At 37.1% G+C, this 20,435-nt stretch overlaps 1 protein-coding gene and 1 non-coding gene across 3 annotated transcripts in view; both read left to right on the forward strand.

Annotated features, from left to right (window-relative positions):
- RAD51B (RAD51 paralog B) overlaps window positions 1-20,435 on the forward strand; it is a 613,215-nt gene that overhangs the window by 75,347 nt on the left and 517,433 nt on the right. The window lies entirely within an intron of this gene.
- Window positions 41-147, forward strand: LOC118891592. The gene has a single exon (XR_005019145.1). It is a non-coding gene; the product is annotated as a U6 spliceosomal RNA (small nuclear RNA).

The raw sequence follows: 20,435 nt of genomic DNA on the forward strand, positions 1-20,435 counted from the left end.
GTTAGTGTTTTAATTTTACACTTTTAAAAACTTTGTATTAGTGCTCGCTTCGGCAGCACATATACTAAAATTGGAACGATACAGAGAAGATTAGCATGGGCCCTGCGCAAGGATGACACACAAATTCGTGAAATGTTCCATATTTTTATCTGTCATACAGAGTGAAGTAAGTCAGAAAGAGAAAAACAAATACCGTATGCTAACACATATATATGGAATCTAAAAAAAATGGTTCTGAAGAACCTAGGGGCAGGACAGGAATAAAGATACAGACGTAGAGAATGGACTTGAGGACACCGGGAGGGGGAAGGGTAAGCTGGGACGAAGTGAGAGAGTGGCATGGACATATATACACTACCAAATGTAAAATAGATAGCTAGTGGGAAGCAGCCACATAGCACAGGGAGATTAGCTCGGTGCTTTGTGACCACCTAGAGGGGTGGGATAGGGAGGGAGGGAGGGAGACACAAGAGGGAGGTGATATGGGGATATATGTATACATACAGCTGATTCACTTTGTTATACAGGAGAAACTAACAGAATATTGTGAAGCAATTATAGTACAATAAAGATGTTAAAAAAAACAACTTTGTATTAAAAACTTTTTTTTTATTCTTTTTTTTTTGAACTTAATTCTTTGAGAAGCTTAATTCTTTGACATCCTAAATCTTGACTTCTTTTTGGAAGCTTCTAGTTTTATCATTTCTGTTTTTCATCAGTTTGTTTAGCCAGTAACTTTATTTCTCAGATAATTTATAATTTTAATAGAGTTAGAAGTCCTAGGCAAAGTTTTAGTCTTAAAACAGAAAACAACTTTAATTATTGCAGTTAGAATGTTTTCCTTTATTGAGTATAAGAATTAAAGTAGGCATTTAATTGACTTCATAAGATTTAAGGAAATTTTCCAAACATTTAAGTCTATGTAAACACATAACAGCTGTAGTTTAAAGATTTTACCTGTCTTCCAATACAACTAAAATAATTTAAAATAGAGGATATTAAAAGTTAGGTATTTCTTTTGTTTTTTTAAGTATAATTGATTTTTTAAAAAAATTTATTTATTTGGCTACGTTGGGTCTTCATTGCTGTTCATGGGCTTTCTCTAGTTGCCACAAGCGGGGGCTACTCTTCGTTGTGGTGCGCGGGCTTCTCATTGTGGGGGCTTCTCTCGTTGCGGAGCACAGGCTCAGTACTGGGGGCTTCAGTAGTTGTGGCACGTGGGCTCAGTAGTTGTGGCTCATGGGCTCTAGAGTGCAGCCTCAGTAGTTGTGGTGCACGGGCTTAGTTGCTCCACGGCATGTGAGAGCTTCCCGGCCCAGGGCTTGAACCTGTGTCCCCTGCATTGGCAGCAGATTCTTAACCACTGCACCACCAGGAAAGCCCTCTTATTTGTTTTGATTCTCTTAATGTTGATTCAGTCTCTGCTGGGAAATGTCTTATTAAAAGTAAAACAGTAAATCAAATGTTAGCTCTTTAATCCCTAATACTATTTTGATTGTTATAGGAGAGAAAAATAAATATATGTGGGTAGAAGGAGAACAACTGTTCTCGTTCTTAACATTAACGGTTTGAAAACCTAAACTTCTTTTAAAACTTGATCATAAATGTTTGGGTTTTGAAGTCCCTTTTAAGATCAAGGACCTTATTTAGTATCTCAGAGTTTGTATTGTTTTACTGGCAAAAGTACGTAGTTGTTGAAATTGGTCTGGTTTATTTAAATCATCTTGAAATACTTGAAAGGCTGTAAATTATAAATAGCTGCACCTTATCGAGTACTTACTTTGTTCCAGGTACTGTAGTGAGTACATTTCAAACATTTTTCATTTAATATGTTAAATAACTTTATGAGGTAGGTTATATTATTCCTGTTTTATAGTTGAAGAAATTGAGGTTTGTAAGGGTTAAATAACTTTCCCAGAATCACACGGCTAGGTAAGTGGAAAGGGTAGGATTTGAACACAGATATGTCTGATTCCAACGCACATGTTTTTATTTCCAGTGGAACTTTGCTTCCTAATGCAGTTGTCAAAATTATTTTGCTCCCTTACCTCTTATTTTAATACTAAAAGCTGTTCAATACTCAGAATTCTTTCTTCCAAGCCTTTTTCAATGGGAAGTCTCACACTTTGCGTAATGCTTTGACTGTTGTTTGGAAGTGTAATGGTAGAAGTGCTTCTCTGTTAGTTGTATTGGTATTTCAAGTAAAAGAAATATTTGAATACTTGCAGTTTTGATTGCTTTTCCACTGCATATAAATTGTACATGTATGTTGAGTATGATTAATGACTTTTATCTGCTAGTGAATGTGCTAAAGACTTGTTGGGTTTCTATATTTTCCAGCTGGAATTGGCCAGCCATAGCTTAAATCCTGTGGTAAGTATGCTCTCTTAGGAAAATAATTCCTAAACACTTGTACTTTGGACCTCTCTTAGGGAACATCTGAAGTACAGACAGCCTCCTAAGATTTTGCTTTGAGGTTTAATGAAGACTTAATGTGTGCTGTGACCGGACAGGAGACATTTCAGTTTCATGGCATTTCCAGATGTGTCCCGTAAAATTGGGTGTTCACGAATTTAATTAAAAGTTCCTAGGAACTTACAACTTAAGGTAGTATCATGACTCAAAGGATCTTTAGTGTATATATTTGAGGGAGGGACAGTTTTGACTTGAACTGGAATAAAGTGATGCTTATAGTTATGATAACCAAAATGCAGTATTTTAAAGCAATTCTGAAAATGTTACAATGTGAAAAGTTTTTTTTTTTTTTAAATGCTCCTAGTTTAAAGTTACTGCAGTTGGTTTCATTTCTTAGACTATATTGTAATGAATCTCTCTTTTGTTTTTCTTTGTGATCTTTAGCTTAGTTTACTGGGTTGTCCAATGACATGAGATTGGCCTGCTCTACAGCCTTAGAAATGACAGTTCTCTGTTCAACAGTAGACCTCTCCTTTCACTTTTCTCTTCCCATCTTTGGGAATCATGCTTTGAAGAAGTAAACATTTTATAGAAATAGCAAGATGCAGTAGAAAGTACCCCAGAATTTCAAGTCAGAAGATATGAGTTTAAGTACCGAATGTATTTCAACTGTGTGATTATGGACCAGTCAATTCTCCTTCCTCAGCCTCAGTATCCTTATCTGTAGAAAGGGCATAAAAGTTCTTGCCTCATAAGCCTTAATTTTATTATTACTAACGATAGTAATATTATTACTAATACTGTAGTAGATGAATAATAGTAAATACATATTGCTAAATTACTAACTTATAGAGAGTTTTACAGTTAACAAAGCACTCATATATAATAATTTTATAGGAAGATCTATCTATCTCTCTATGAAAGGACTTTGTAAATTCTGAAGCACTATGTGAGTATTAGTTGATATTTTCATAACCAACTGAAGTGGCTGTTTTCAGCTTTAGTTATTAGAATGATGAATCAGAGTTGTTTAAATTTAGGTGACATTTCTGTTTAGCTAAAATAAAAGTTTTGGAATGTTTTCTGACTAGTGTTAAGATTTATTTTTAAATTAAATTGCAGTAACATCTGATTTCTATATTACTCTCCTCATTGTTTAAAGAAATAGAGACTCGCTGAAAATCATGAGCGGTCAGGAGTACTTGGGGGCTAGTGTCATTTCTAGGAACTACAGTAGTGTTACTGTTCCACTAAGAGTAAGTTTATCATTTATTGCTAAATCTGTGTGATTATTTAAAAATAAATATTTAGCACTTTATGTTTACAAAGTACCCTGCAGTTGTTAATTAGCCTGCATCAATGTTTATCTCTATAAAAGGCTTAGCTAGTGCCTGTATTGGTCAGCTTTGTACAGGATTTCCAGACACCATTGTGATGACTCAGTCTAACTCTGGGGTCAGTTGATGTTTGTCTGTATACTGCAGGGCATTGTCAAAGCTTATTCCATTGTTCAGTAACACCATCATTTTCCCAGAGAAATTATTCTGAAAAAAAAAAACTCCAGAAAAAAATTATAAAACCTTTTCTGTGCATTTGTTTCAGAACCTCACAGTTTCTAGGACCTAGAAGTTCTTTCTAAAGTATAACCTAAATATTTCCCTTCAGAAGTTAAATAGCTAATAGTTTTAAGGTAACTACCGATTAAGGCATTTTGTAATGAAATAGTCTTTGCCTTCAAGACTCTTATATTCTACTAAGTGGATGTAAGACACATATTTAAGAAAATGTCAGTGTAGTATGAGGTAGTAGATAATGAGTACTAACCAAGTGGTTGTGGCATGTACTGTTAGTTGCCTACCCAGTACTTATTTTCATCCTCCCATTGTTAATGGACCCCGATTATGTTTTGGTGGCAGTGTGTCCACCTTAGCTAAGTTCATGGCAATCATGTTCCCTGATTTCCCAGGTTCTTTGCAGCTGAAGATGGTCATGTGACCCAGTTCTGGCCAATCATATCTGTTTTAGTTCTCTATTGCTGCTTAATAAATTATTCCAAAATGTAGTGACTTAAAACAACAAATATCATTTATTATTTCTCCTGTGGGTCAAGAATTCATATAAAACCAGTGGTGACCACTTGTCTCTGTTCCACGATTTCTGAGGCGGCAGCTAGAAGACTCAAAGACTGGGGGCTGGGGTTGTATTGATGTGAAAATACTCCTTCCTGTTGTTTGGAAGTTAATGCTTGTGTTTGCTGCAAGCCCAGCTGGAACATTCACACGTGGTCTCATCGTGGTTTCTGGGTTCTAAGAGTTTCCTAAGAGAGAGAGCCCCACAGATGGAAGCTGTATTCTTTTTATGATGGTGCCTCAGAAGTCACATATTATCACTTCTGCTGTACTCTGTTGGTCAAAACTATCACAAGTCCCCCTTTCAGATTCAAAGGGAGAGAATATGACTTCTCAGTTGGAGAAGTACCTATCACATTGTAAAAAGAACACGTGGGCTGGGATAAATATGATGGTGCGGCCACCTTTGGAAAATACAGTTTGCCACCACATTTAAGTGAAGACTTATTAGTAGGGAAGGGGAAGCTTCTAAGGAAGCTTTTACTTTCCAGATAAAAGGGAAGTGGTATTTCTGGCATGGTCCTTTGTTGCTTGTCCCTTCTTCCTGCCTTGAAGGAGCAGCAATCATCTGTGCTCATGATGTGATGAACCAGTACACTAAGGATGTTGACATCATTGGATGTCAGCCCTGGACTGTCTGCTTTCAGACATTTTCTTATATTACACAAATAAATACCTATTCACTTAAAGTGCTGTAGAGAGGTTTTCAGTTTTTTAATAGCCAATCATAATCCCGAGATCTTAATGGTTGTCAATATTGAGTGTGCATAGAAATCACCTGGAGGGCTTGTTAGGGCTGACTTAAAGGGAGAGATGGAACTTGGGCTAGACAGGTAAAATTTGGACAGTTAGGATTAGGGAAGCAATTCAAGTATTACGAATGGAATGAGCAAATACATAAAAGCAAAAAAAGTGTAAATTTTCTTTTAAACTTCCGTAAGTTAGTCAGCTTACTTGGAGCAGCAGTTTTTACTGAGGGTGGGAAATTAGGTTAAAGGGGAAGTAATAACTAGATTAAGAAGGCCCTTGAAGGGCAGAGAGACATTTCTTTTTCATTTTGTAGGTAGTTAGATGCCCAGAACTTATTCGTCAAAGGCTTGTACTCCTTGACTAACGTTTGCTCATTTCCCCCACTCCAGCCCCTGTTAATCACCATTCTACTCTCTGTTTCTCTGAGTTTGCCTTTTTTTTTTTTTTTAAAGATTCCACATATAAGTGAGGTCATACAGTACTTATCTTTCTGTATCTGCCTTTTTTCACTTAGCATAATGTCCTCCAGATTAATCCATGTTATTGCATATGACAGAATTTCCCTCTTTCTTTTGACTGAATAATATTCATTCATTGGTTGACACTTAGGTTGTTGGCTATTGTGAAAAATAATACCCTTAAAATTTTTATCTTTCACTAGATTTGTGTAGTGCCAGATTTATGTAGTGACTTGAATTAGGTACCAATTAGAATTCAAGTTGAATATCATTGACCCACATCTGAAGATAGCTTTGTAATAATTTATATTGTACATCATAGGTCTGATTTTGAACTAATAGTTCTCCCTTTATAATGTTAGTGCCGAATACAAGATAGAATCCTTTATGAAATAGTGAGCCCAACCTGTAAAATGATCACATTCCTTTAGTATTAGTAGTTTTAAAAAAAAGTCTCATCTGTTAGTATATTATGACTGAGATGTTTGCCAAGTTTTTCTTAGGAGCAACTGTTGTGCAAGCTTTGAGCCCATATAGTTGACTCCAGCCTTTGCTTTCTGTTTACTAGCAAAGAGTGTTTCTTCTAGAGAATATTACATTTCCTGAGTCTAGAAGTTCTGCGAGGCAGAGCAACATTGAGGGTCAGATCACACAGCCCACATTTTTGGTATTGCTTTCAGAGACCTCTGACGCAGTTTTTGTGACCCTGATTTTTGTTTAAACTAAATAGTAGTTGTTTGGCATTTGTGACATATGTGGCTAAGTCTTTTTTAGACAGTTTTCTCCACAAATTGTTGCTCTGTGTTATTAAAGGGAAGTGTTTTTTTTTTTTAAACAGTTTTATTGAGTTATAATTTACATACCATGTAATTCACCCTAGGAGGAAGCCTTGCTTCCATGGAAAGATTGATAGATTTGAGACCAAAGCTCACATTTCTCTATCCATTCATTTATTCATTTATATATCCCACATTATGAATTTATTTCCTACATTACTGCTAGGCTACTATATATCCTATTGCCATTATTATTCTTATTATGCTATAATCTTATGCATTCTGTAGTAATAAACTTCTTTGTCATTTTAGATTGATAAGTATTTTGAAATTATTTTTATAGTTATACTGTAATATGAATTCTAATAGGTGAAAGAGCTTTGAAAGCCATCCTACAAAAGGCAGTAAAGATTTTGAAGATGTCCCAGTCCAGTGAGATTTCTAACAGCTGGAAAAGTTGATGCACTGGATTCAGAACCAAATGATAACATTGATGGGATGAGGGAGGAAAATATTTATTTATATTGGATGTTGTTTATAGCCTACTAAGCATCTGTTCCTCTTTCTTCCTTCCTAACGGACCCATGATTTTTTCAGGATTCCTCTACTTCCATGTAACCAATAAGCATCAGGAAAGCTGATTCCACCTCAGTTCAGGGGTGGGCCTGGTTGGTCCAAAGGTTACTTTGCCGCTTGGTGGTTCAGGGATGAGCACATGACCTAATCCTTGCAAATAGGATGCAAGGAAAGTTTTTTAAGCTTTGGGGCTGTTCTTCCCTGCTCTTATGAGAGATCCATGGGAAGCCACTCTGTATCTTCTGTGGAACATTACCAAGGAAACATGTAGCCCTGATTACTGTTATCTTCCATACTGTACCCAAGAAGGTGGAGCCAACCTTAAGATGAAGCTGACATTTTGGATGGTATCTCAGAGAGATAGATAAGCTATGGGTTCTTTTTTTTTAAAAAAATATTTATTTGGTTGTGTTGGGTCTTAGTTGCAGCAGGCGGGCTCCTTAGTTGCGGCTCGTGGGCTCCTTAGTTGTGGCATGTGAACTCTCAGTTGTGGCATGCATGTGGGATCTAGTTCCCTGACCAGGGATTGAACCTGGGCCCCCTGCATTGGGAGTGCAGAGTCTTAACCACTGTGCCACCCGGGAAGTCCCAAGCTATGGGTTCTTGATGACATTATTGAACAGTCTTATCTCTGGGTTTCCAGATATGTTAATCTATGTATTTCTTGTGGTTTCAATCCCTGGTATGGAAACTGTGGTCCGTGGACTGGCAGCATCAGCATCACCTGTGAGCTTGTTGGGAATGAAGAATTTCAGGCCCTGCCCTAGTCCTGCTGAAGCAGAACCTCCATTGTAATGGGCTCTCCAGATGATTCAGATGCACACAAAAGCTGGAGAAGTGTTATTTTAAGCCACTTTGAATTGAGTTTTTGTTTACTTACCAATGAAAGCATCCTACTATGACATTGTAGAGTTTTTTCTCAAAGGAGCTACAGCCTCCTCCAGGCATGCCATGTAGAAATAATGGGGCTGGGGGAGGCACCATTTCTGATTGTAATAGAAAGAGCATTTATTGGATCATGATACAGAGTTTAAAAAATTCTCATCACACTTTGACTGACATATGGGTTTTTTGGGTTGTTTTTATAGTTATTTTTAGATGAAACCTAAAACTAAAGTCCTTGCTACTTGTGGTCACAAAGACCCTAATGTTATTTTTGGCAAGTCAGGAGATGTGCGCTTAGCTGTGCTGGCTGAAAGCCAGCTTGGGGAGTTGCATCTTACCTCCCCTAGGATTACCCCTTCCCGTTCTCTCCTCAGTCCCATTCCTATTTCAACTAGTTAGAGTTTTGTACTGCATTTCTATTCCAGAACCATTAACCCATTAACCTCTGGGGAGTTCTTCTTGCAAACTGCTGCTTTTTAGACCAGATGTATGTTTCAGTTACATGAATAGAGAAAATAATTTTGTCCCCCTGCTGTAAATTGTAAATTATTGGTATATATGAGGGTTAAAGATAGCATGAGTAAATTAAATCCACTAGCAATCTAGGAATTTTATTTTAGAATTTTTTTTTCTTCCACTTTTTGTGCAGAATGAGATGCAGCATTCCAAAAAAGCAAAACAGATTATAAAATTATACTTCTTCTTTGTCTATTTTTCTAGAGGCCTTAATGAGCCTGTGGCAGGATAAATTGGATAATTCAATTCACAAATTAGTTGATCATTTCTGTAATTAATTGAGGATGAATGGTATCTGGTATGCTTTACAGTGAGAACTAGCAAAGGTCTGTATTTAATCAGAAGGTTGTTAGCTCTAAAAGGAGTACTTTTAATGGTAATACCACTATGCCAATTGATTTTATTATTGTTCTTTGCTGAGTTTTTACTGTGTTAGGCATTATGTTAGTTACTATGAAAATTTATCTCTGATCCTTAGACTTACTCTAAAAGGTAGACCATTTTATCCCCATTTTAGACATGATAAAATTGAGGCTAGAGGGAGTAAGTAACACTCCCAAGATCATATAGTTAGAGCCCAGGACTGGTGCACCCAAGCTCATTCGGGTCCTCAAGGAGTTTGATTTCTACTGAGTGGGAGACTGACATGTAAACAGTGCACTGTAATACAATGAGAGATAAAGTAACATTTTTAAATGAAGTAAAATTTCAAGATAGAGATACAAATGTAGAGGAAGAGGGGATTAATTCTAATCCGGAAGAGCATGAAAAAGGTAATTCATCTTCCTTCCTATTGCTTTAGTTCCTTGATAAGCTTCTCCTGACTTCTCTCATTCTCTTAATGGTATCACCATTTTTTTTCAGTAATCAAGACTCAAAACCTTTGATATGTTGATTTTCTTCATATTCTCACATTTTATCAATCTGTAAAGTCTTTTCGTTCTTAATAGATTTTCTTCCTGTCTCCTACTGTTCATTCCCACTTCTATAAAGCCTAGTTTTATCTATCATTGTATCATCTAGGCCAGTAGTTATCAACCTTTGGTGCACCTAAGATTCATCTAATGGTGCTTTGTCAATGTACAAATAGATTTGATTCATTAATTTGAGGTCACAGGTGAAACTGACACACCTCAAAGTTGAGAACCACTTACCTAGGGCAGTGGTCCTCAAAGTTCGATCTGGGGCTCCCCAGGGTAGGGTGGGTGTCCCTGGGAGTCTCTCAGGAGTATGCAAAGTCATAACTATCAATATTTTCATAGTTGTACTAAGATGTTATTTGCCTTTTTCATTGTCCTGGCTTTGCACTGATGGTGAAAAAACAGTCAAGGGTAAATTTGTAGTGCTTTACTCAAATTAAGACAGTACTGCCAAACTATGTTAGTAATCATTGCATTCTTCACTGCTACACACTTGTGAAAGAAATCTAGTTTTGCTTAAGAATGTCCTTAATGAATCAGTGAAAATTATTAATTTCATTAAATCTTACTGCTTGAGTACATGTTTTATTATTACTCTATTTGACAATGCATGTGTGCATTCTGAAGTACAATGGTTGTCTCAAGGAGGAGCACTTTTGCAGTTGTTTGAGAGCTAAACTATTTTTTTTCATTGAACACCATTAAAAAAAAAAAGACTGATAGACAAACTGTGGTTTTTCAAGACTTTGATATCTGGCAGAAGTTTTTCCAAAAATGAACAAACAGAATTTTATTATTGCTAGTGGTAAAATTTAAGCTTCCAAGCAAAAATGAAAATGTGGAAAAAACTTCCCAATACTTGAAGACTTTTCTGATGAGATTGATGGTGTTTGAAATGTGTTGACATTGGAAAGATAACCAATATATTCCACATGACCAATGCAACAGAGCCCCAAAAGTTCACTGACAGTAGTTCAAGTAGCAGCTAACCTTTTCTCTACATCCTCACCAACATTTGCTATTTTTTTAAACATCTTTACAACATTTGTTATTTGTGTTCTTTTTGATGATAGCCATTCTTACAGGTGTGAGGTGATATCTCATTGTGGTTTTGATTTGCCTTTAAAAAATGACCACTTGTTGAGCTTTGGTGTACTATCAAGGAAGCATATCTATAGTTATCTGTAAAAGCTATTGAAACACTTCTTTTTCCAACTACATATCTGAGGCCAGATTATCTTCAGATATGTTAACCAAAACTATGCATTGTAACAGATTGCAGAAGTAGATGTGAGAATCTAGCCATCTTTGATTGTGATTTACAGACATATAAAACAGTGCCACTCTTCACAAATTTTTTTGGAAAATACATTTATTGTTCATAAAAAACGTGTTAAGTTAAAATGCAATGAGTTTATTATTATTGTCTTAAAATAAATGAGTAGATAGGCACTTAAGCACTTAGTTTTAGTTTCTAATATGGTAGATATCAATATCTAACATGGTAAATATCAACATATAAAAAAGCTCCTTGGGAACCGCATTAATTTTTAAGCGTGTAACAGGGTCTATAGTGGGTTGAGTATTCCCCAAAAAGATATGTTCAAGTTGTAATCCCTGGTCCTTTATTTGGAGACAGGATCTCAGCAGACGTATTCAAGTTAAAATGAGGATATGGTGGATTAGGGTGGGCCCTAAATCCAATTACTGGTGTCTTTATAAGAGAAGGAAGAAGGAGATTTGAATACAGAGACACAGAGGAGATCTATAAGGAAGAATGCGACGTGAAGACAGAGGCAGAGATTGGAGTGATGCAGCTATAAGCCAAGGAACACCTAGGATTGCCAGGAGCCACCAAAGCTAGAAAGAGGCAAGCATTCTTCTTTAGAAGCTTCAAAGGAGTGTGACCCTGCTGATACCTTGATTTCAGACTTCTAGCCTCCAGAATTGTGAGAATATCTTTCTGTTGTGTTAAGCCACCCCGTTTGCGGTACTTTGTTAGGATAGCCTAGAAAAGTAATACAGGATCTTGAAATCAAAAAGTTTGAGAATCTCTAACCTAGGCTACCCACCTCTCTTTTTTTCCAGATTTTGTCCTGTCAATACTGCCTGCTCACTACTGCCAGGTTACTCATCCTGAAACAATTATTATGCTTCTCTTATTAAGAAAATGTCAGTGATTTTTTAAAATTACCTTTCAAATAAAGTTCAAACTCTTTAGTTTGTGTTCAAAGCCATCTATAATCTGGCCCTAACATACTTTTCCAACTTTGTGTCCCACATTTTCCTAAGATACTATACCCTTTGGAATATTCATTTGAGTGTGCATTCAATCATGCATTCATTTGTTCATTCATTTGTTTATTCAACAGAAAAAAAGTACCTGTTCTGAGTTTTTATTCTAATAGTGTGTTGTCTAGTATGGTAAGCACTAGCCACAGGTGGCTATTCATTTTAAGTTAAATAAACTTAAATAAAACTAAAAATTCAGTTCTTTAGTCTCAGCGGCTGCATGTGACTGGTGACTACTGCACTGGACAGCACAGATATAGAACATGTCCACTTTGTAGAAAGTTCTTTTAGATAGTGCTATTCTTATAAATAGTCTACTCCCTTCACCTTGCCCTCAAATCGCCTTGCATTTTCCTTCCTCTTCATCACTCCTAATATGCCCTTCCCTGCACTGGCTCTCCCCACCACACACCCCATGCCTTTCCTCCAATTCCCTGGCATATCAAAATCTACTTTTGGTTCTGACTTAAATAATTCTTTTAAGATGACTCGAGCTGGATATAATCCCTTATTTCTATTTCTGTAACACTAATTTTATTCTGCGATATGTTTGTCCTGACCTGTACTTGTCCCCTGGCATGTAAGATAAACAGTTATGGTATCTTTCCTACTAAGCTCATTGAGGGTAGGAACCTTGTCTAATAGACTGGGACACATTAATCATCATAATGTAAATAGAAGAAAAGAAAAAAAATCCAGACAGATGAAGTAAATGTTTAGTGAATATATTAATTTTAAAATCTTAATTTGTACTAAAAAATCCTCTCAGGCACCTCTGTATGGTGGTTAGGATGCCTTAGGAATAAGAATTATACTTCTATAGTATTTTTCTTTTTTTTGGTCTCCTGTTTCGGAACCAATGGATGTCTCATAAGCTCTTCAAATTCTTTGTGTCTAAAACTCAACTTCAAATGCATGAGTGGCTCCTATTGGCCAAAGATGAGAAAATTTGAGTCTCAAAAACAAAACAGAACACCCTACACAATTGATTGAAACACATTTAATACATAAAATAATATATATCATAATGATAAAAGGAGAAATACCCAACATCTCACTGGGAACCATTGGAGAAACTAGGGCACTAATTCCTTAGTCTGAAAATTGGCAATTTAAAGGAAAAAATTCAGCATTTACCCTATCTTCTGTATTAGCTATACTTCAGGGAAATCAAATAGCCCTTTACAGAAGAATTCCAGCTAATAAATATGGAAGAAATGATAGAAATAGAAGATCATCATTTTGTGACCCCCAGAAAAAAATGATTGATTTAAGTGATAATCATCGATAGATAAGTTTTTTATTTTTTTTAAATTATTTAATTATTTATTTATTTTTGGCTGTGTTGGGTCTTCGTTTCCGTGCGAGGGCTTTCTCTAGTTGCGGCAAGCGGGGGCCACTCTTCATCGCGGTGTGCGGGCCTCTCACTATCGCGGCCTTCCTTGTTGCAGAGCACAGGCTCCAGAGGCGCAGGCTCAGTAATTGTGGCTCACAGGCCTAGTTGCTCCGCAGCATGTGGGATCTTCCCAGACCAGGGCTCGACTCCGTGTCCCCTGCATTGGCAGGCAGACTCTCAACCACTGCGCCACCAGGGAAGCCCCGATAGATAAGTTTTTTTTTTGTTTTGTTTTTTAAATTTATTTATTTATTTATTTATTTTTGGCTGTGTTGGGTCTTCGTTTCTGTGCGAGGGCTTTCTCTAGTTGCGGCGACCAGGGGCCACTCTTCATCGCGGTGCGCGGGCCTCTCACTATCGTGGCCTCTCTTGTTGCGGAGCACAGGCTCCAGACGCGCAGGCTCAGTAGTTGTGGCTCACGGGCCTAGTTGCTCCGCGGCATGTGGGATTCTCCCAGACCAGGGCTCAAACCCGTGTCCCCTGCATTGGCAGGCAGATTCTCAACCACTGCGCCACCAGGGAAGCCCAATAGATAAGTTTTTAATGAGAGTTTAAGTATGATTGCTTGTGTGTTTTGTTCCTTCACCTATATGTGTGCGATGCCTCTTTACCTAAGTATGCATGTCTCTTTACTAAATATGCACCTAAATAGTAGAATGTCCTTTAGTCTGAGTTTTCACACGAATAGATGTAAGAAATAGTCTTTTTTTTTTTAAATAAATAAATTTGTTTATTTATTTATTTATTTTTGGCTCCGTTGGGTCTTAGTTTCTGTGTGAAGGCTTTCTCTAGTTGTGGCGAGCAGGGGCCACTCTTCATCACGGTGCGCGGGCCTCTCACTGTCGTGGCCTCTCTTGTTGCGGAGCACAGGCTCCAGATGCACAGGCTCAGTAGTTGTGGCTCATGGACCCAGTTGCTCCCCGGCATGTGGGATCTTCCCAGACCAGGGCTCGAACCCGTGTCCCTTGAATTGGAAGGCAGATTCTCAACCACTGCACCACCAGGGAAGCCAGAAATAGTCTTTTTGACAAGAATACCACAGAAGTGATGCGTATTCTTTTCAGTGTATCATAACAGAATGTGCATGATATTGATTTGTTCTATTACTGTTGGTGTTAACTTTAATCACTTTGTTTAGGAAGTATCTGCCAGGTTTTCTACTGTAAATTTACGATTTTCCCCTTTGGAATTAAAGTGTCTTATGAGGAGATAACTTTGAGGTTATAAATATTCTGTTACTCCTCAAGCTTTCATTATTTTAGCATCCATTGATGCTTCTTGCCTGAATCAGTTATTACTATGATGGTTGTCAAATAGTGATTTTCTAATACTATCATTTTATCTACATTTATTAATGGGCTTTCCACTGTAAGGAAGAGGTTTCCTTTTTTTCTGTTTATTTATCTATTTATTTATTTTTATAAGCATGAACTCATGAATTTTTTTTTTATTCAGTGATCTGTAAACCATTACTGTTATTTATTCCGATTCTGAAATTGTCCCAGATTTGGCCAGTGGAAACCTCATCTAGCTCGCTTGTATGTCCTTCTGACAAATCCTCATCATTCTTTGAGTACTTTCCTTCTAACATAAAATGATGTTCCAATGCTCATCTTGTATTGGGTTGGCCAAAAAGTTTGTTTGGATTCTTCCGGAACATCTTATGGAAAAACCTGAACGAACTTTTTGGCCAACCCATACTTTCCCAGGCTTAGAATCAATTCTTGCTTCTTTTAATAGAAAATAGTATTTAGAGGGACTTCCCTGGTGGTCCAGTGGTAACAAATCCATCCACCTTAAAATTCAGGGGATGCAGGTTCGATCCCTGGTTGGGGAACTAAGACCCCACATGCTGCGGGGCAACTAAACCCGCGCGCCACAACTACTGAGCTCGTGCGCCTCAACGAGAGATCCCGCGTGCCACAAACTACAGAGCCCACGCGCTGTGGAGCCCATGCGCCACAACTAGAGAGAGAAAACCCTCATGCCACAACTTGAGAGAAGCCTGCGTGCCTCAATGAAAGATCCCGCATGCTGCAACTAAGACCTGACGCAGCCAAAAAAAAAAAAAGTAGTATTTAGAAACCAAAATCTGGGTAATTGGTATGCTCATTGATTCTAGGTCCTTTTAGCAGACATAACTAGGGGAAAAAAGCATGTGTGTGTGTGTGTGTGCGCGCACGCGCGCCAGCATGTGTGTAGGTGCACATATGCATCTATTTCTACATTTATGTTTACATCTTTATCTACTTCTATCTGTGTAAAATCCTGACTTCATACTGATACTGCCAGTTCTACTCCAGCATCACAGGTTCATGATATTCTTCTCCCTTTCTGCATTTGTAAATCCCTTCTCCAATGGTGGGAAACCTGACTCTCATTTTCCATAGTATATTTACTTATTTACTCAATCACAGAATACACAAAGTGTTTCAGAAATGCTAACCTAAACCCCTGGGGGAAAACTCCCTACTATTTAGAATTTACAATTTGTTTGTACTTAAAAGAATCTTTAAGCAGGGACTGTAACTCTAATATTGTGTTTAAAAGCTACTTTGGTTCATTCTTTACCCCCTCCCCCCACTCCCACCCCAGTGTGATTATGTTATACATTTGAAAAATAGTTCTGTTAATATACCATTTTAGGGTTTTCCCCCCACCCTGCTTGATTTTATTTCTGCATTTATGTTTTAAAAATTAAAAAAATTTTTTCTGGTTGCACCAGGCGGCTTACGGGATCTTAGTTCCCTGACCAGGGATCGAAGCCGGGTCCATGGCCGTGAAAGCGCCGAGTCTTAACCACTGGACGGCTATGGAATTCCCGCTGCATTTATTTTTAACATAGTTCTAAAAGTTAGAAGTATACAGAAGTTAGAAGTATACACAAAGAAAAGTCACGCCCCCGTTTCTTCTATCCCATTTCCACTTGCTCATCATTCCATCCCGTTCCACCTACCTCCAGTAGATAAAAAATCTCGTTAAGTTTCCGGTTTATCCCTCCTGTGTTTCTCTTTGCATAAAAGCATATGCATGCAGATGTTCTTCCCCCTATTTCTTCTACATAATGCAGCATACTATAGATACTCTTTAAAAATTTTTTATTGAGGTGTCATTCACATAGAATAATTTTTACCCTTTTGCAACCATCACCACTAAGTCTAGAACATTTTTATTACCCCCAAAAGAAACACCATACCCATTAGCAGTCATTTTCCACTCTCCTGTCCTCCCAGCCCTTAGCAACTACTAATTTGTTATCTGTCTCTATGAATTTGCCTATTCTGAATATGTTATATAAATGGATTTGTACAATATATAGTTATTCTTTTATACTTTGCTTTTTCTGCTTAGTATTATAACCTGCAAATAACTCTGTATCAGTTCACAGACATCTTTCTCATTCTTTTTTACAGTTACATTGAAGTCCATTGTGTGGATATGCCATAGTTTGTTAGTTTATTCAGCCACTCTTCTATATGTGGATATTTAGGTTATTTTCTAGTACTTGACAATGATAAACAATGCTGCAGTGAATAACCTTGTGCTTATGGATGTTAGTACTGTCGTAAGTATATCTTCATGGTCAATTCCTAGAAGTGGAATTGTTCGGTCAAAAGGTAAACTCATATGTAATTTTGTTAGTAATTGCCAAATTTTCCGTAAGAGTTGTACTAATTTGCATTTCCACCAGCAATGTATATAAGAATAGCAGCATAGTATGTTATACTTGTTAATTTTGCTTATCTGATAGCTAAGAAATGGTATCTCAGTGCATTTTTCTTATTATGAGAAAAGGTGAACATCTTTTCTTAGGTTTAAAGGTCATTTTTATATCTTTTTGTGTAAATTATTGATTTTTTGCACATATTTCTTTGGGGTGTTTGGACTTCTTTCCCTTAATTCTTAAGGGTTTAAAAATTTATTGGTGATTATTAGCCTTTTATCTGTGATGTATTTTACAAATACTTTCTCTGTTTGTTTTCTTTTGACTTTTGTACATTTTTTTGCCATGCATAAGTTTTTTATTCTTATGTAGTCATATATAAACATATTTTCTTTTAAGTATATCCAGAATTTGAGTCATAGTTACAAAGCCTTTCCCTATACTGAGGTTAAAGAGGAAGCCAAGTACTTGTGTTTTCTTGAAGTATGTACATACAGGTGATCTTCATTGTTTGTGGATTCTGTATTTGTAAAATTGCCTCTTCACTAAAATTTATTTGTAACCCCAAATTAATACTCTTGGTGCTCTTGCAGTCATTTGTAGATATATGCAGAGTGGCAAAAAGTTTGAGTCACTCTCGTATTGTAAATGGTGTCCTTTTCATAGTTTTGTGCTTTTTGTTGGTGATTTTACTGTTTAAAATGGCCCCAAAGCGTAGTGCTGAAGTGGTGTGTCCTCAGCACTTCAGTTAAGCACAAGAAGACTGTGATGTACCTTAGGGAGAAAATATGTGTATTAGATAAGCTTCATTTAGGCATGAGTTATAGTGCTGCGGCAGTGTGTTCAGTGTTAATGAATCAACAACATGTATTAAATAAGGTGTCTTTGAACGAAAAACACACATAAAACAAGTTATGTGTTGATCAGTTGTTGAAAATATTATGTGTGACCAGAGGCTTGTAGGAACCTAATGCTGTGTTTCACCTAGGAGCAATGATTCAGTATTTGCGAATTCAGTGTTTGCAGAGACTTTGTAGAACATAATTGCCATGAATACCAAGAATTGACTATAGTTTCATTTTTTACATTTTGATCTCTGATCCTTTGGGATGTGTGTGAATGATTTGTTGTATGGACCTAGTTTTATCTTTTTCCAAATGGCTAAACAGTTGTTCCACCACCATTTATTTATTTATTTATTTATAAAATCCATCTTTGTTCTAGTGATTTGAGATACCACCTTTATCATTACTAAGTTTCTATATGTATGTGGGTCTGATTTTGGACTCTATTTCGTGTTCTGTCTATTCGTGTGCTGCTACTGCTTTTTTTTTTTAACTGAAAAAAAAATGTAAAGACTCAGGTCAGGAGAACTAGAAGCCCACGAGAGAAACCTAGGCAGGATCACAGTTCAAGGCAATCTGCATGTTTTAATTATAGAGGTTTTGTTTTATGTTCTAGTGTTTGGTAGGGCTAGTTCCCTCTCATAAGTATAGCCTATTTCACTGGCTAATACTTTCAGTCAATGTTGAATAGTAGTGGTGATAGTGGGTATCCTTGCCTTGCATTTGATTTTAGTGGGTACATCCCTAGTGTTTCTTTATTAAATAAGATGCTGGCTTTAGGACTAAGGTATGTATTATTTTATCAAGTTAATGAATGATGCTTTAATTTTGATATAGTAAGACTACTAGAATTTTTAACTTAGTGCTGGGAAGGTCTAAGTAGACAGAGGAAATGAAGTTGAAGTGGATGGAAATAAGAAGCAAGTGAGAAAGGAAAAGGCTTTGGAATGATCAATAAAACTGCTCAGTGGGAAAGAGGATGCTGTTTTTAATGGTAACACATTTCACCATTCACCTGGTTAATTAATCTAAGGCTGAATGTCTGCACAATAAGATAGTAGAAATAATTCTAGAAATATTGTATCCACTCTGCCTCTACTATATTCCTGGACTTTGCTGGCAGCTTGAGTGAATAAAATAGTTACTTATATGGTTGTAACCCTGAAAATTGATCTTTGCCTCATTTCTGAACTTCCAGTTTTTCCAGAAATCAAGTATGATTTTCAGCACTCCTTATAGCAATCGTTAATGTTTGTTGAGTGCCTTATATTACTCGTAAATGCCTTATATTAGAATATATATACATGTGCATATTTACACGTGTACACACACACACACACACATACATTGTCTAGCTTCAAGTGAGATTTAATCCAGAGGGCTCAAATGATTTCATCAAGAGTCAGCCTTCTTTCTCTTGATCTTTCTGTTCTACTTTCTTCAGTGTTACCCTCATTCTCAGGGTCTACTTTTGGCAAAACAGCTTTAGATTTATGTCTTCACTTCCTCGTAGCTCCTGTACAAGTCCTTGGGGTTCATTCTGACCGGACTAGCCCCATCATATGCCCACGGTGGCGGGAGGGTTTGCTGCACCTGCTGGACCTGGATGGCACACTCCACTCCTACAGGCTCCTCCCAAAACACCTGGTCTGAGAATCTGGAGGGGTTTTCAAAAGAAATGGGGTATATTTACCAGAAGAAAGGAGGATTAAATGACGGTCAGGCAAAAAACAGCAACTGTTTGCTGCACTAACTGAGTAAAGTTTACTGGATGGACTTGAGTTTAATAGTGAATGAAAAAATTGTGGTATTTTGGAGAAAGGAAAGTGCCTGAATGAATTCTTTGGAAATAGACACCTTACTGCTTACTTTCTCCCCTGCTTTGGCAATAGCTTACTGTTTTTTTCCAGAACTGATTCCTGTAGCTTTATTGGATTCTATCATACTTGCTGGGAGGGAAATGACATCAGGTAAGTAGTGGATGTGAAAATAAGCAAAACAGTTCTGTTTTCCTGCAACTTTAGTCCTGCCTCCCAGACCTACTGCCAGAGATGAATAAAAGGCCTCCTCCCAGCTTTCCTCTTAACTTGAGGGGGTGAAGTGTGTCTTTCTTACATAACACAGAGAATATTTATCAAATGACATACTTGTACCACAGTACTGATTCTCTTTGTTAGTATCGTCTATAAAGTTATGACATGTATAAGTCTCTATCCTTCCTTTCTAAGCCTGCCAATACAAAAAAGTAATATTTCCTCTTGGAGCCTGAGGCTTTTTCCCTCCCTAGCTCTTATTTAAGGAGAATATGCAATTTAGATGTTTGAATAGGAATAGAGGAAGCAGCCAAAAACTTTTCAATAGTCCAGTTAAAATACATAATAGCATGTGTTTAAAGTAAATCTTTGGAAGAAAGGTTGGAAAATCCTGGATAAAGTCATATAGTATGTACATCAAAGGCATGCCTTGCTAAGTAAAAGTGGGAGGAAGCAGTACATATCCTACCAGGGGGTCAGAGATTCCTACTTAGATGTTCCTCTGGCAACCTTGTTCCCATCTAGGTAGTTGAAGGGCTGAAAGAAATTTCCAGTCTTGTTTAATCTGCTGGCTTTTATTGAGTTAAATGCCATCACTTCTACAGCTTCACACATTTGCATAAACACTCTCCCTCAGAATTTATACAAAGGGTTATATTTTTTCCTTTGTTGGAAATATAAGAAAAAAACGTGCAAAGCTTGGAAGTCTATAGAGGATTCACCTCATTTTAATCGTAGACATGGACAAGGGGCAGTCTAACTTAAACATGTAGACTTTGG

Source organism: Balaenoptera musculus, chromosome 2 (genome assembly GCF_009873245.2).
Source record: "Balaenoptera musculus isolate JJ_BM4_2016_0621 chromosome 2, mBalMus1.pri.v3, whole genome shotgun sequence".
NCBI classification, from domain to species: domain Eukaryota; kingdom Metazoa; phylum Chordata; class Mammalia; order Artiodactyla; family Balaenopteridae; genus Balaenoptera; species Balaenoptera musculus.